Raw genomic sequence first — 13,952 nt, forward strand, 5'->3', positions numbered from 1 at the left:
ACCAAATACACATCATATAGTAGTCCTCAAGGAAGAGTATCTTCTCAGCAGTTTTCACTATGGCTTGACTTTCATTTTCTTGCATCCTCTTGTCTTACTGATTATGATGGAACCACCATCAGGGAAGGAAATGAGTCTACATAAAGAGGGGATGCACACATTCCAGGTCCATCTTATTTTAAGTATGTTATGTAATTAGAACTCACTCACACATCTAGTAGGAGGAATGGATGGTATTTAACTGTGTGCTGATGACAGTTTCAGGTGACAGACAAAGGAAGTGTACAGACTATGTCACCTAACATGTTGGGCAGGGTTTCAAACTTTGGTATTTTGAGAATATCTCAGGAATGAGTCGTCTTGATGGGTTTTATTCCTATATTTAAAATATGAATGTATGGGCAGTTCAGAGCATTATTATTTGATAAATTTAAAATAAAAAATTAGTTGACCAATAGACTGAGATGTTAGCACAATAACAAACTTCCCCAAATTTTATACCAATTTAACTTTTCAGAAGTACACGTTGAAAATGTTGACCTCCTAATTCTGTTTATCTAGGTCCACATTTCAGATATTATGTGTGCTTTTTAGTTACTTTTTTTTTTTTAACAGTACAGACCTGGAAGTCTTTGACATAACACTATCTAATTCATTCAATGAAGTCACAATTACTCTGAAACCTAATCTACACAAAGACCCAAAAAGAAAGAGAACTTCAGACCAATTTCACATATGAATATCAATATTAAAATTGCCAGTAAAATTCTAGCAAAATGAATTAAAGAACACATCAAAACCATTATTCACCATGATCAAATAGGCTTCATCCTAGGGACACAAAGTTCGCTCAGTATATGAAAATCCATTAATGTAATCCACTATATAAACAAACTCAAAGGAAAAAAAAATCACATACACTTCTCATTAGATGCTGGAAAAGCATTTGACAAAGTACAATATCCCTACATGATAAAAGTATTGAAGAAATCAGTGATTCAAGGCCCATACTTAAACATGATAAAAGCTATATGTAGCAAATCAATAGACAATATAAAATTTAATGGAGAGATACTTGAAGCAGTCCCCGCTAAAATCAAGGACAAGACACTCTCCCCATATCTATTTAAGAGAGTATTCAAAGTTCTAGCCAGAGCAATATACAATAAAAGAAGATCAAAGGGGTAAAAATTAACAAACAGGCCAGTCAGTGGTGGCGCACGCCTTTAATCCCAGCACTTGGGAGGCAGAGGCAGGTGGGTTTCTGAGTTAGAGGCCAGCCTGGTCTACAGAGTGAGTTCCAGGACAGCCAGGGCTATACAGAGAAACCCTGTCTCAAAAACAAAAACAAAAACAAAAACAAAAACAAAAACAAAAAACAAAAAACAAAATGAAAGAAAGAAAGAAAGAAAGAAGAAAGGAAGGAAGGAAGGAAGGAAGGAAGGAAGGAAGGAAGGGAGAGAGAGAGAGAGAGAGAGAGAGAGAGAGAGAGAGAGAGAGAGAGAGAAAGAGAAAAAGAAAAGAAAGGAAAAAAATTAACAAACAAGAATTCAAACTATCACTATTTGCAGATGATATGATAGTGTACTTAAGTGACCCCAAAAATTCCACCAGAGAACTCCTAAACCTGATAAACAACTTCAGCAAAGTGGATGGATATAAAATTAACTCAAATCAGTGGCCTTCCTCTACTTAAAGCATAAACAGACTGAGAAAGAAATTATGGAAACAACACCTTTACATTAGTCACAAATAATAAAAAATATTTGTGGTAACTCTAACCAAACAAGTGAAAAAGCCAAATGACAAGAACTTCAAGTCTCTCAAGAAAGAAACTGAAGTACACCTCAGAAGACAGAAAGACCTCCCATGCTCATGGATTGGTAGGATTATCATAGTAAAATGGCCACCCTACTAAGAGCAATCTACAGATGAAAAGCAATCCCCACCGAAATTACAAAACAATTCTTCAAAAACATGGAAAGAACAATTTTCAATTTCACAGGAAAAAAAAAATATCAGAAATGATTCTTTTTTTTTTCCATTTTTTATTAGGTATTTAACTCATTTACATTTCCAATGCTATACCAAAAGTCCCCCATATCCACCCACCCCCACTCCCCTGCCCACCCACTCCCCCTTTTTGGCCCTGGTATTCCCCTATACTGGGGCATATAAAGTTTGCAAGTCCAATGGGCCTCTCTTTCCAGTGATGGCCGACTAGGCCATCTTTTGATATATATGCAGCTAGAGTCAAGAGCTCCGGGGTACTGGTTAGCTCATAATGTTGTTCCACCTATAGGGTTGCAGATCCCTTTAGCTCCTTGGCTACTTTCTCTAGCTCCTCCATTGGGAGCCCTATGATCCATCCATTAGCTGACTGTGAGCATCCACTTCTGTGTTTGCTGGGCCCCGGCATAGTCTCACAAGAGACAGCTACATCTGCGTCCTTTCTTTTTTTTTTTTTTTCCATTTTTTATTAGGTATTTAGCTCATTTACATTTCCAATGCTATACCAAAAGTCCCCCTTACCCACCCACCCCCACTCCCCTACCCACCCACTCCCCCCCTTTGGCCCTGGCGTTCCCCTGTACCGGGGCACACAAAGTCTGCGTGTCCAATGGGCCTCTCTTTCCAGTGATGGCCGACTAGGCCATCTTTTGATACATATGCAGCTAGAGTCAAGAGCTCAGGGGTACTGGTTAGTTCATAATGTTGTTCCACCTATAGGGTTGAAGATCCCTTTAGCTCCTTGGGTACTTTCTCTAGCTCCTCCATTGGGAGCCCTGTGATCCATCCATTAGCTGACTGTGAGCATCCACTTCTGTGTTTGCTAGGCCCCGGCATAGTCTCACAAGAGACAGCTACATCTGGGTCCTTTCGATAAAATCTTGCTAGTATATGCAATGGTGTCAGCGTTTGGATGCTGATTATGGGGTGGATCCCTGGATATGGCAGTCTCTACATGGTCCATCCTTTCATCTCAGCTCCAAACTTTGTTTCTGTAACTCCTTCCATGGGTGTTTTGTTCCCACTTCTAAGGAGGGGCATAGTGTCCACACTTCAGTCTTCATTTTTCTTGAGTTTCATGTGTTTAGGAAATTGTATCTTATATCGTGGGTATCCTAGGTTTTGGGCTAGTATCCACTTATCAGTGAGTACATATTGTGTGAGTTCCTTTGTGATTGTGTTACCTCACTCAGGATGATGCTCTCCAGGTCCATCCATTTGGCTAGGAATTTCATAAATTCATTCTTTTTAATAGCTGAGTAGTACTCCATTGTGTAGATGTACCACATTTTCTGTATCCATTCCTCTGTTGAGGGGCATCTAGGTTCTCAGGGAAATGCAAATCAAAACAACCCTGAGATTCCACCTCACACCAGTCAGAATGGCTAAGATCAAAAATTCAGGTGACAGCAGATGCTGGCGAGGATGTGGAGAAAGAGGAACACTCCTCCATTGTTGGTGGGAGTGCAGGCTTGTACAACCACTCTGGAAATCAGTCTGGCGGTTCCTCAGAAAACTGGACATAGTACTACCGGAGGATCCAGCAATACCTCTCCTGGGCATATATCCAGAAGATGCCCCAACAGGTAAGAAGGACACATGCTCCACTATGTTCATAGCAGCCTTATTTATAATAGCCAGAAATGATTCTTAATAGTAAAAGAATTCTGGGGGAATCACTATCCCTGACCTCAAGCTGTTACTATAGAGAAATAGTGATTAAAAGCTGCATGGTACTGGTACAGAACCAGATGGGTCAATCAATGGAATAGAATTGAAGACCCAGAAAAAAAAGAAAACACACACAAACACGAAAATAGACCCATATTTGTCACCCTGCACAAAGCTCAAGTCCAAGTGGGTCAAAGACCTCAACATAAATCCAGATACACTGAATCTAATAGAAGAGAAAGTGGGAGCCTTGAACTCATTGGCATGGGGGCAGGGGATTTCCTACACAGAACTCCAATGGCTCAGGCTCTAAGATCAAGAATTGATAAATGGGACCTCATGAAACTGAAAAACTTCTGTAAAGTTTGTGCAAAGGGCATAGTCAATAGGAAAAAGTCAGAAACTTATAGATTGAGGACAAATCTTCACTCATGCCATACCCAATAGAGGGCTAATATCCAAAATATATAAAGAACTCAAGTTAACCTCCAAAACAACAAACAAGCCAATTAAAAAATGGAGCATAGAGATAAACAGAGAATTTACAACAGAGGAAGTGTAAGTGGCTGAGAAGTATTTAAAGAAATGTTCAACATCCTTAGTCATCAGGGAAATGCACATCAAAACAACCCTGAGATTCCATCTAACACCAATCACAATGGCTTAGATCAAAACCTTAGGTGTTGACACATGTTGGCAAGGATATGGAGAAAGAGGAACATTCATCCATTGCTGGTGGGATTGCAAACTTGTACAACACACTCTGGATATCAATCTGAAGGACTTCCCCAGAAAATTGAAAATAGATCAACCTAAAACCCAGCTATACCACTCTTAGGCATATACCCAAAAGATTCCCCACCATGCAACAGTGGTACATGCTCTACTATGCTCATAGTGGCCTTATCTGTGAAAACCAGAAGCTAGAAACAACCCAGATGTCCCACAATGGAAGAATGGGTACAGAAAATGTGGTTCATTTACACTGTGGAATACTATTCAGCTATTAAGAACAAGGACTTCCTGAGTTTTGCAGGAAATAGATGGAATGAGAAAATATTATCCTGAGTGAGGTAACTCAGACCACAAAAGACATGCATGATATGTACTCACTAATAAGTGTTTATTAGCCGAAAAAGTACAGAATACCCATGATATAATCAACAGAACTCAAAAAGCTCAACAAGCTGAAGTGCCCAAGTAAGGATGCCTCAGTCCCACTTGGGAGAGAGAAGAAAGCAATCACAAGTGGGGAGAGAGAATAGGACCTGGGAGGGAGAGTGGACAGGGTAGGGGGAAGTGGTGGGCTGTAGAGGGAAACCTGATCTGGTATTGGGTGACTGAAGCCCTGAGAGCCAGCAAAAAGAATATAAACAGGCAGCCTCAGGAAATAGGATGTTGAGGGACCCCCCCCCCCCCGCAGAATACACCAGAGACCTGGAAGGTGAAAGACTCCCAGGACTCAAAGAAAGGGACTTTAAATTATAGAACCCATCTCCAGCAGGAAGACAGGACATCATGTGAGGGATGGGGTTGCCATCCCACAGTCTCATCTTTGACCCATAATTGTTCCTATCTGAAAGAATTACAGGGATGGAAATGGAGAGGAGCCTGAGGAAAAGAAGGTACAGCAACAGGCCCAAAGAGGAATCCAGCTCACAGGGAGATCCCAAGGCCTGACACTATTTCTGAGGCTATGAAGAGCTCACAAAAAGGAACCTATCATGACTGCCCTCCAAAGGACCCAAGGAGCAGAAGAAAAAGTCAGATACAGATATTTACACCCAAGCAATGGACAGAAGCTGCTGACCCCTGTTATTGAATTAGGGAAGGTTGAAAGAAGCTGAGGAAAGGGGCTATCCTGCAGGAGGACCAGCAGTCTCAATTAATCTGGATCCCCCAAGATCTCTCAAATACTGGACCACCAACCAGACCGCATATACCAGCTGATATGAAGCCCCCAAAAACACATACAGTAGAGGACTTCCGGGTCTATGTTAATTCAGAGATGATACACTTAACCTTCAAGAGACTGGAGGCCCTAGGGAGTTTAGAGGTCAAGTGGTTGGGGGGGTTGGGGGCATCCACTTGGAGACAGGGTGGGGTGTGGAGGAGGGGTGGGATGTAGAGGAGACTGAGGGTAGATGGGGGTGTGGGGAATGGAATGTGGAGTGTAAAAAATAAATTTAAAATAAAATAAAATAAATAAAATAAAATCCCACAAAAGTAATAAAAAATAAATAAAACAATATAAAGAATCAATGAAACAGAGTTAGTGCTTTGAGAAAATTAGCAAGCTAGGCAAACCCTTTTCCAGACTAACTAAAAACAGACTGGTAGTACCAAAATTAACAAAATCAGAAATAAAAGATAGATATAACAAAAGAACCCTAGGAATTATAAAGAATCATAAGGTCATACTTTAAAAACCTGTACTCCACAAAGTTAGAAATTCTAAATTTTAGAAAATCTAAAACAAATGAATAATTTTCCCTATAGATATAATTTTCCCCATAGATATAATTTGTCAAAATCAACATCAGATAAACAAGTTACATATACCTAAGAAAATAGAAACAGTCCTTAAAAGTTTCCCAACCAAAAATAGCCCAAGGCAAGTTAATTTTAGCTTAGAATTAATCTCTACTAATTGGGCATTGTATAAACTCTCTGAAGGACACATCAGTTCTTATTTATTTTTGCCATTGTCTAATCAGGCAGGATGTCTGGCATGAAATAAAGGAGCTTAGAGTACTGGGTGAATGGATGGGCAAATGACAATGGCGAACCATCTTCATCTACTCCTATATATGTTTTTCTCTTTTCATCTTTCAAGTGAGTGCCTGCTTGTACTGGCTGGATTTATGTGTCAACTTGATACAAGTTGGAGTTATCACAGAGAAAGGAGCCTCTCTTGAGGAAATGCCTCCAAGAGATCCAGCTGTAAGGCATTTTCTCAATTAGTGATCAAGCAGGGAGGGCCCAGCACATTGTAGGTGGTACCATCCCTGGGCTGGTAGTCCTGGACTCTATAAGAAAGCAAGCTGAGCAAGCCGTGCAAAGCAAGCCAGTAAGCATCACCCCTCCATGGCCTCTGCTTCAGTTCCTGCCTCCAGTTTCCTGCCCTGTGTGAGTTCCTGTCCTGACTTCCTTTGGTGATGAACAGCAGTGTGGAAGTGTAAGCTGAATAAACCCTTTCCTCTCCAACTTGCTTCTTGGTCATGATGTTTTGTGCAGGAATTCAAACCCTGACTAAGACATTGCTTCTTAATCACTTGAATGAATTGACTTAATAAGACATCACTTTGAATTGATCCATTACTATCTCCTTGTACTAAGGTCAAATCTAAGTGGATTAAGGAACTCCACATAAAACCAGAGACACTGAAACTTATAGAGGAGAAAGTAGGGAAAAGCCTCGAAGATATGGGTACAGGGGAAAAATTCCTGAATAGAACAGGAATGGCTTGTGCTGTAAGATCGAGAATCGATAAATGGGGCCTCATAAAATTGCAAAGCTTCTGCAAGGCAAAAGATACCGTCAATAAGACAAAAAGACCACCAACACATTGGGAAAGGATCTTTACCTATCCCAAATTGGATACGGGACTAATATCCAACATATATAAAGAACTCAAGAGGGTAGACTCCATAAAATCAAATGACCCCATTAAAATATGGGGCTCAGAACTGAACAAAGAATTCTCACCCGAGGAATACCGAATGGCAGAGAAGCACCTGAAAAAATGTTCAGCATCCTTAATCATCAGGGAAATGCAAATCAAAACAACCCTGAGATTCCACCTCACACCAGTCAGAATGGCTAAGATCAAAAATTCAGGTGACAGCAGATGCTGGTGAGGATGTGGAGAAAGAGGAGCACTCCTCCATTGTTGGTGGGATTGCAGGCTTGTACAACCACTCTGGAAATCAGTCTGGCGGTTCCTCAGAAAATTGGACATAGTACTGCCGGAGGATCCAGCAATACCTCTCCTGGGCATATATCCAGAATATGTCCCAACCGGTAAGAAGGACACATGCTCCACTATGTTCATAGCAGCCTTATTTATAATAGCCAGAAGCTGGAAAGAACCCAGATGCCCCTCAACAGAGGAATGGATACAGAAAATGTGGTACTTTTACACAATGGAGTACTACTCAGCTATTAAAAAGAATGAATTTATGAAATTCCTAGCAAAATGGATGGACCTGGAGGGCATCATCCTGAGTGAGGTAACCCAATCACAAAGGAACTCGCACAATATGTACTCACTGATAAGTGGATATTAGCCCAGAAACTTAGGATACACAAGATATAAGATACAATTTGCTAAACACATTAAACTCAAGAGAACGAAGACCAAAGTGTGGACACTTTGCCCCTTCTTAGCATAGGAAACAAAACACCCATGGAAGGAGTTACAGAGACAAAATTTGGAAGTGTGACGAAAGGATGGACCATCTAGTGATTGCCATATCCAGAGATCCATCCCATGATCAGCTTCCAAATGCTGACACCATTGCATACACTAGCAAGATTTTGCTGAAAGGACCCAGATATAGCTGTCTCTTGTGAAACTATGCCGGGGCCTAGCAAACACAGAAGTGGATGCTCACAGTCAGCTATTGAATGGATCACAGGGCCCCCAATGGAGGAGCTAGAGAAAGCACCCAAGGAACTAAAGGGAACTGCAACCCTATAGGTGGAACAACAATATGAACTAACCAATACCCCGGAGCTCTTATCTCTAGCTACATATGTATCAAAAGATGGCCTAATAGGCCATCACTTGAAAGAGAGGCCCATTGGACAGGCAAACTGTATATGCCCCAGTACAGGGGAACGCCAGGGCCAAAAAGGGGGAGCGGGTAGGTAGGGGAGTGGGGGGGGTGGGTATGGGGGACTTTTGGTATAGCATTGGAAATGTAAATGAGCTAAATACCTAATAAAAAAATGGAAAAAAACCAATATTCTGAAAGACAGATTGCAGTGTGTGGTGGTAGAAAATGTCACAGTCTAAATACCCTGGCCTTCGACTGCTGGCATGAGGAGTAAAGAGAGGAAATACCTGAACACTCTGCTTTCATCAAGGGAAAATGATCACATTCAAAGCCGCAAAATCCAAACATAGAACGAACATTCTCCAGATAAAAATAAATATTGATGTTCTTCCCACAGTAAAGACACTAAATCTGGAGGAAGTTGGAAGGCTCTTATTGCCTAAAAGGAACAATAATTCAAATTTAGTTTGATTTTGAACACTAATAACATGCTTAGGCTTTTCCGTATAATCCTATAATTGTTGCCATAATGAGTAAGTATCTTAGTTTGTAGTTCTAGCTCACTGGGAATAATCAAACATGAGCAGACATTTCACCTGTACATTGCTCTTGGCTCCAGGTACTTCGTGGTACTTTTCTTAACTCACCTCTTTCTTTTTATTCATAAAGTACAAGTGACAATGAGAAACAAGTAATATGCATTCTACCAAACAATTTATTCATAATTATTATAAGTAAGTATATTCCACTAATCAAAAATGTAGCAAAATAAATTTTCCTCTAACCTGTTCCCAGCAAGTTTAGCACAGGAAATCTAAACTCACTAATAAGGAGCCTGATATAGCTCTCTCCTGAGAGGCTCTGCCAGTGCAACACAATACAGAGGTGGATGCTCACAGCCATCCATTGGACTAAGCATAGGATCCTCAAGGAAGGAGCTAGAGAAAGGACCCAAGGAGCTGAAGGGCTTTGCAACCCCATAGGAGGAACAAGAATATGAATTAATAACCAGTAACCACAAAGTTCCCAGGGACTAAATTACCAAACAGAGAGCACACATGGTGGAACTCATGGCTCCAGCTGCATATGTAGCAGAGGATGGCCTAATTGAACATCAAAAGGAGGAGAGGCCCTTTGTCCTATGAAGGCTCAATGCCCCAGTGTGGTCGAATGCCAGGGCCAGGAAGCAGGAGTGGGTGGGTTGGTGAGCAGGGGAAAGGGGAAGGGGACAGGGGGAGGGTGTTTTTTGGAGTGGAAACCAGGAAAGGGGATAATATTTGAAATGTAAAGAAAAAAATCCAATAAAAAAAAGCAAAATAAACAGATAATAAAGCTTATAAAAAAAAACCTTTCTTGTATAAAAAAAATGAGTTTTCTTTCACAATCAACTGTCTCCTTTAACGTTCATGTTGAAATATATTGAGACAGACCTTTCTAACTAGTGGTAGTACATGATTAGAAAAATAAAAACAGAATGGAACTAAACTTGAATCTCTCACTAGTTCCAAAAAATAATTAACTCAAAATATAAGGCTGAAGCTATAAAAGTAATATGTGTGTAGGAGGAAATTTTCATGATTACAGGCCTTAGCAAAAGTTCTTGTGAAGCAGAATTCAAAAGTACAGGCAGCTAGAGACAGAGCTCTGGAGGTACTGGTTAGTTCATACTGTATTGGGAAGAGAGGCTCCTTGGTCTTGCAAACTTTATATGCCCCAGTACAGGGGAACACCAGGGCCAAGAAGTGGGAATGAGTGGGTAGGGGAACAGTGTTGGGTAAGGGTATAGGGAACTTTCGGGATAGTATTTAATGTAAATGAAGAAAATATCTAATTAAAAAATTGGAAAAAAATACAGGCAACAAACTGTAAATTAACAATGGAACTGCATCAAACTACAAAGTCCTTGTGAAGTAAAAGGAACAGACAATAGAATAAAATACAGTCTTCAATAATAGAGAAAATATTTAGAATCTCCTCCGAGGAACAGTAAAATTCACATATATGTATATATAAGAAGAAACAATATGTTTAAAAAGACACTATCAATAAACAAACATGTAAATGAGTAGCAAGAATTAATACAGGTTCTCAGTCACAAACCAGAAGGGAAATGTGACTTAGAACCAAAACAGGGATTACTTCTCTATAGGTACAAAGGCTATAATCAAAGAGCTATTTTACCAAAGTGGTGAGACTGCCGATTGCTGCAATCATGAGTGCTGTGCAAAATGTCAGGTCCTCCATGCCATCATCTGATCCAACAAACCTGCTGTTTACATACCCAAAGGAGATGGAGTCATTCTATTTGAAAGAATTCTGCATTTCCACAATATAGGCACAACAGAAGTGCCCATTAACTGGTAAATAGTCTAAGAGATTTGTTATGTGTACTCAAATGAATATTATTCAGACTTACAAAGTGAAGTTTTCTGATTTCTGATAACACATTCTGAAATTGAAGGACATCATTCCAGTGACATGGACCAGGTATGGAACTAGAAGAACTGCTTACCATTATCTATGTGGAATTTGAAAAGTTAATTTCATAGAAGTTCAGAGTAGAATATTTGTTAACAGGCTGCAGAGATTAGGTAAAAGGGGATGAAAAAAAAAAACTTGTTAGAACATACTATATTACGGATAAGATCAAAGCCTCCTGGTATATTGCATAGTACATTGTCTACAGACACATAATGATGGAAATATTTGAAAAGGATAATATAAAGGATTGTACTCACCATAAAAATTGGTAAATATTTGAGGAAATGTCTTGCATGCGCCGGACTGGCCAGCAAGAACGACGCTGCAATAGGATCCTTCTGCACACGTTTATTGGGAGAGCATTGACTGCATAGGCAAAAGACCCCAAGCCCAGGACTGGTGCTGCTTATATAGGCCTAGGAGAGGCGTGTCTCACACCTGGATTGGTTGTGCTTAGGTTATGCTTACCACCTCATTTGCATGCCTACATCTGATTGGTTAACCTCTCTCATCTGATTGGTTAACTTGTCTCTCATCTGATTGGTTAACTTGTCTCTCATCTGATTGGTTAATTTTGGTTAATTCTCAAAACCTCATCTTGGTAAAAGAACTTTACTGCCTATGTATGCATGGTGGCCAGCAGAAGCCAGGACCTCCCTACAACAGCACATGTGGCTTCCCACAGAAATGGACATGTTTACCCCATTCGAATGTTTCCAAATGTTAACATGTATCAAATCGTAATAGTAGTTCATATATGCCTATGAGCATTACAGTCCATTTACAGCCAACAATATTACAAAGGATCTTGTCTTAGGTTCCTTCATTTTCATGTTTGAAGAGCAAATATAGGAATTTTATAAAGGTAAGTTCAATTTACATTCACACTACATTTATATTATACTTTACATTAAGTCCAATCTTAATTACCTTCCAAATATTAGTATGTTAAGATGTTTCCATTGACCTTAAGTGAATTACATATTGTAACTTCATGATAAAATTTTGTCACCATGACAATAAAATTTTTCTTTCATATATAATTTATAGCTGCTGCAGCTATTAAATTACGTATACAATGTAACTGTTTCCCCACGAAATATACAAATGAATATTCCTGAATTTCTCTTAAATTTTATAGCATAAAAGGTTATATTTTATAACACCGGTGGTAAAATATTAAGAGAGACCAAATAATGGTCATAGCTTTCAGTGGTATTTTATTTATTCCATGAAGCTACTATACTATACTTCCTAAGTTATCCTTCTGAGTGTACATATCAATTATATACCTCATTATACATGCAATCACCTCAATATTCAGCCATGATATGTTTTCATAAATGTGTTAATATGGATATTTTACTCACTAAAGAATAAGAGTAAATATAGTTTAATTAGTTTTAATTTTTTAATTATCTTAAACCTATAGATATAATTATCAATAACATATCTTATATGGCAAAGGAAAATAATATAGTTAACAAATTAAATCATAATGTAGAACAGGATGTTAAACATCAATTGATAGAGATGATAAAACATTTAGAGAGATGCCTGAATCCTGATATGTTTTAATATGGCAAAGTGGGGATCCTTAAGCATGAAACATATTTTTTCTCTAAGAATAAAGCAAACACAAATGACTAGTATTCATTTTCCCATAAAATTGTATATAAATCTTTAATGACCTATCAATGAATTGAAGTGTAAGAAATTGGTCTGGTTATGAGATTGACTCACACATAATCAGCAGGGTAAAAGACACATATGTGTTTGTGTCTTCAGGCTTTTGTGTCTAGATGGCTTGGAGGTAATTATGTCAATGAAGGATCTGGGGGAGAGCTTTGGACTGACACTTGAAGAACTGACTACAGCCTATGCAGGTCTCATTCATGCCATCACAGCAACTTAGTTCATGTGTGCATCAGCACTGTTACATTCAAAAAGCACTCTTCTGCCGAAATCATCTACTACTTCTGACTCTTAGAACTTTTGCCTTCTCTTCTGAGATGACTGTCAAGCCTTGGAAAAAAAGAAATGTTAGATGTCTAATAAATATAAATAAAATGTGCTCCAATACATGGCTCTCCACATGCACATACTGGACACAGTGAATTTTTTAATATGTGAAAAGAACACAAAGTGAGTGGACACTATGGGAGTGGAGGAAAGAAGGAATTATAGTGGAGGGAACGGGGTATATTATACCATTTGTTTTTAAAGTATTGAGAAGAGATAAAATATTAGAATGAGCTGATACTTGTTGACAAGTAAAAGGTGAAAAAAAAACCTGCAGAAAATATCTGCAATAAAGACATCATTGAAACTATCAGATGGGAATGAATTTTAAAGAATGCATGTGGGAAGAAGCAAGGTAAAGGTGATACTTTTTTCAAACTTATGTGCACCCCCATACACAAATTAAGATCAATTAATAGGTACATAAGTAGATAAATGATGTAACAATTCTCGGAGTATACAACAGCAACTTAAGAGTCAATGTGGTAAAAGATGGGTATATTTGATTCTGTTAATCTTTAAGTAGGCATGAAAAAAGCTACAATAAAATGATTAAGGGAAATAAGACTAGGTAAGCATTATAAGACTATTGCCCTTTCCTTCAGTCTCTGCTCCACACTATGTCTCCATATTTTCTCCTGTGAGTATTTTATTCACCCTTCTAAAAAGCACTCAAGCATCCACATTTTGGTCTTCCTTCTTCTTAGGTTTTATATGGTCTGTGAATAGAATCTTGGGTATTCCAAACTTTTGGGCTAATATCCACTTATCAGTGAGTACATACCAAGTGTGTTTTCTCTTCTCTTCTTCTCTTCTCTTCTCTTCTCTTCTCTTCTCTTCTCTTCTCTTCTCTTCTCTTCTCTTCTCTTCTCTTCTCTTCTCTTCTCCCCTCCCCTCCCCTCCCCTCCCCTCCCCTCCCCTCCCCCCCCTCTCTCTCTCTTTCTTTTCTTTTATTTTTGAGACAGGGTTACTCTGTGTAGCCCTGG

The sequence above is a fragment of the Mus musculus genome, chromosome 16 (genome assembly GCF_000001635.26).
Source record: "Mus musculus strain C57BL/6J chromosome 16, GRCm38.p6 C57BL/6J".
NCBI lineage: Eukaryota > Metazoa > Chordata > Mammalia > Rodentia > Muridae > Mus > Mus musculus.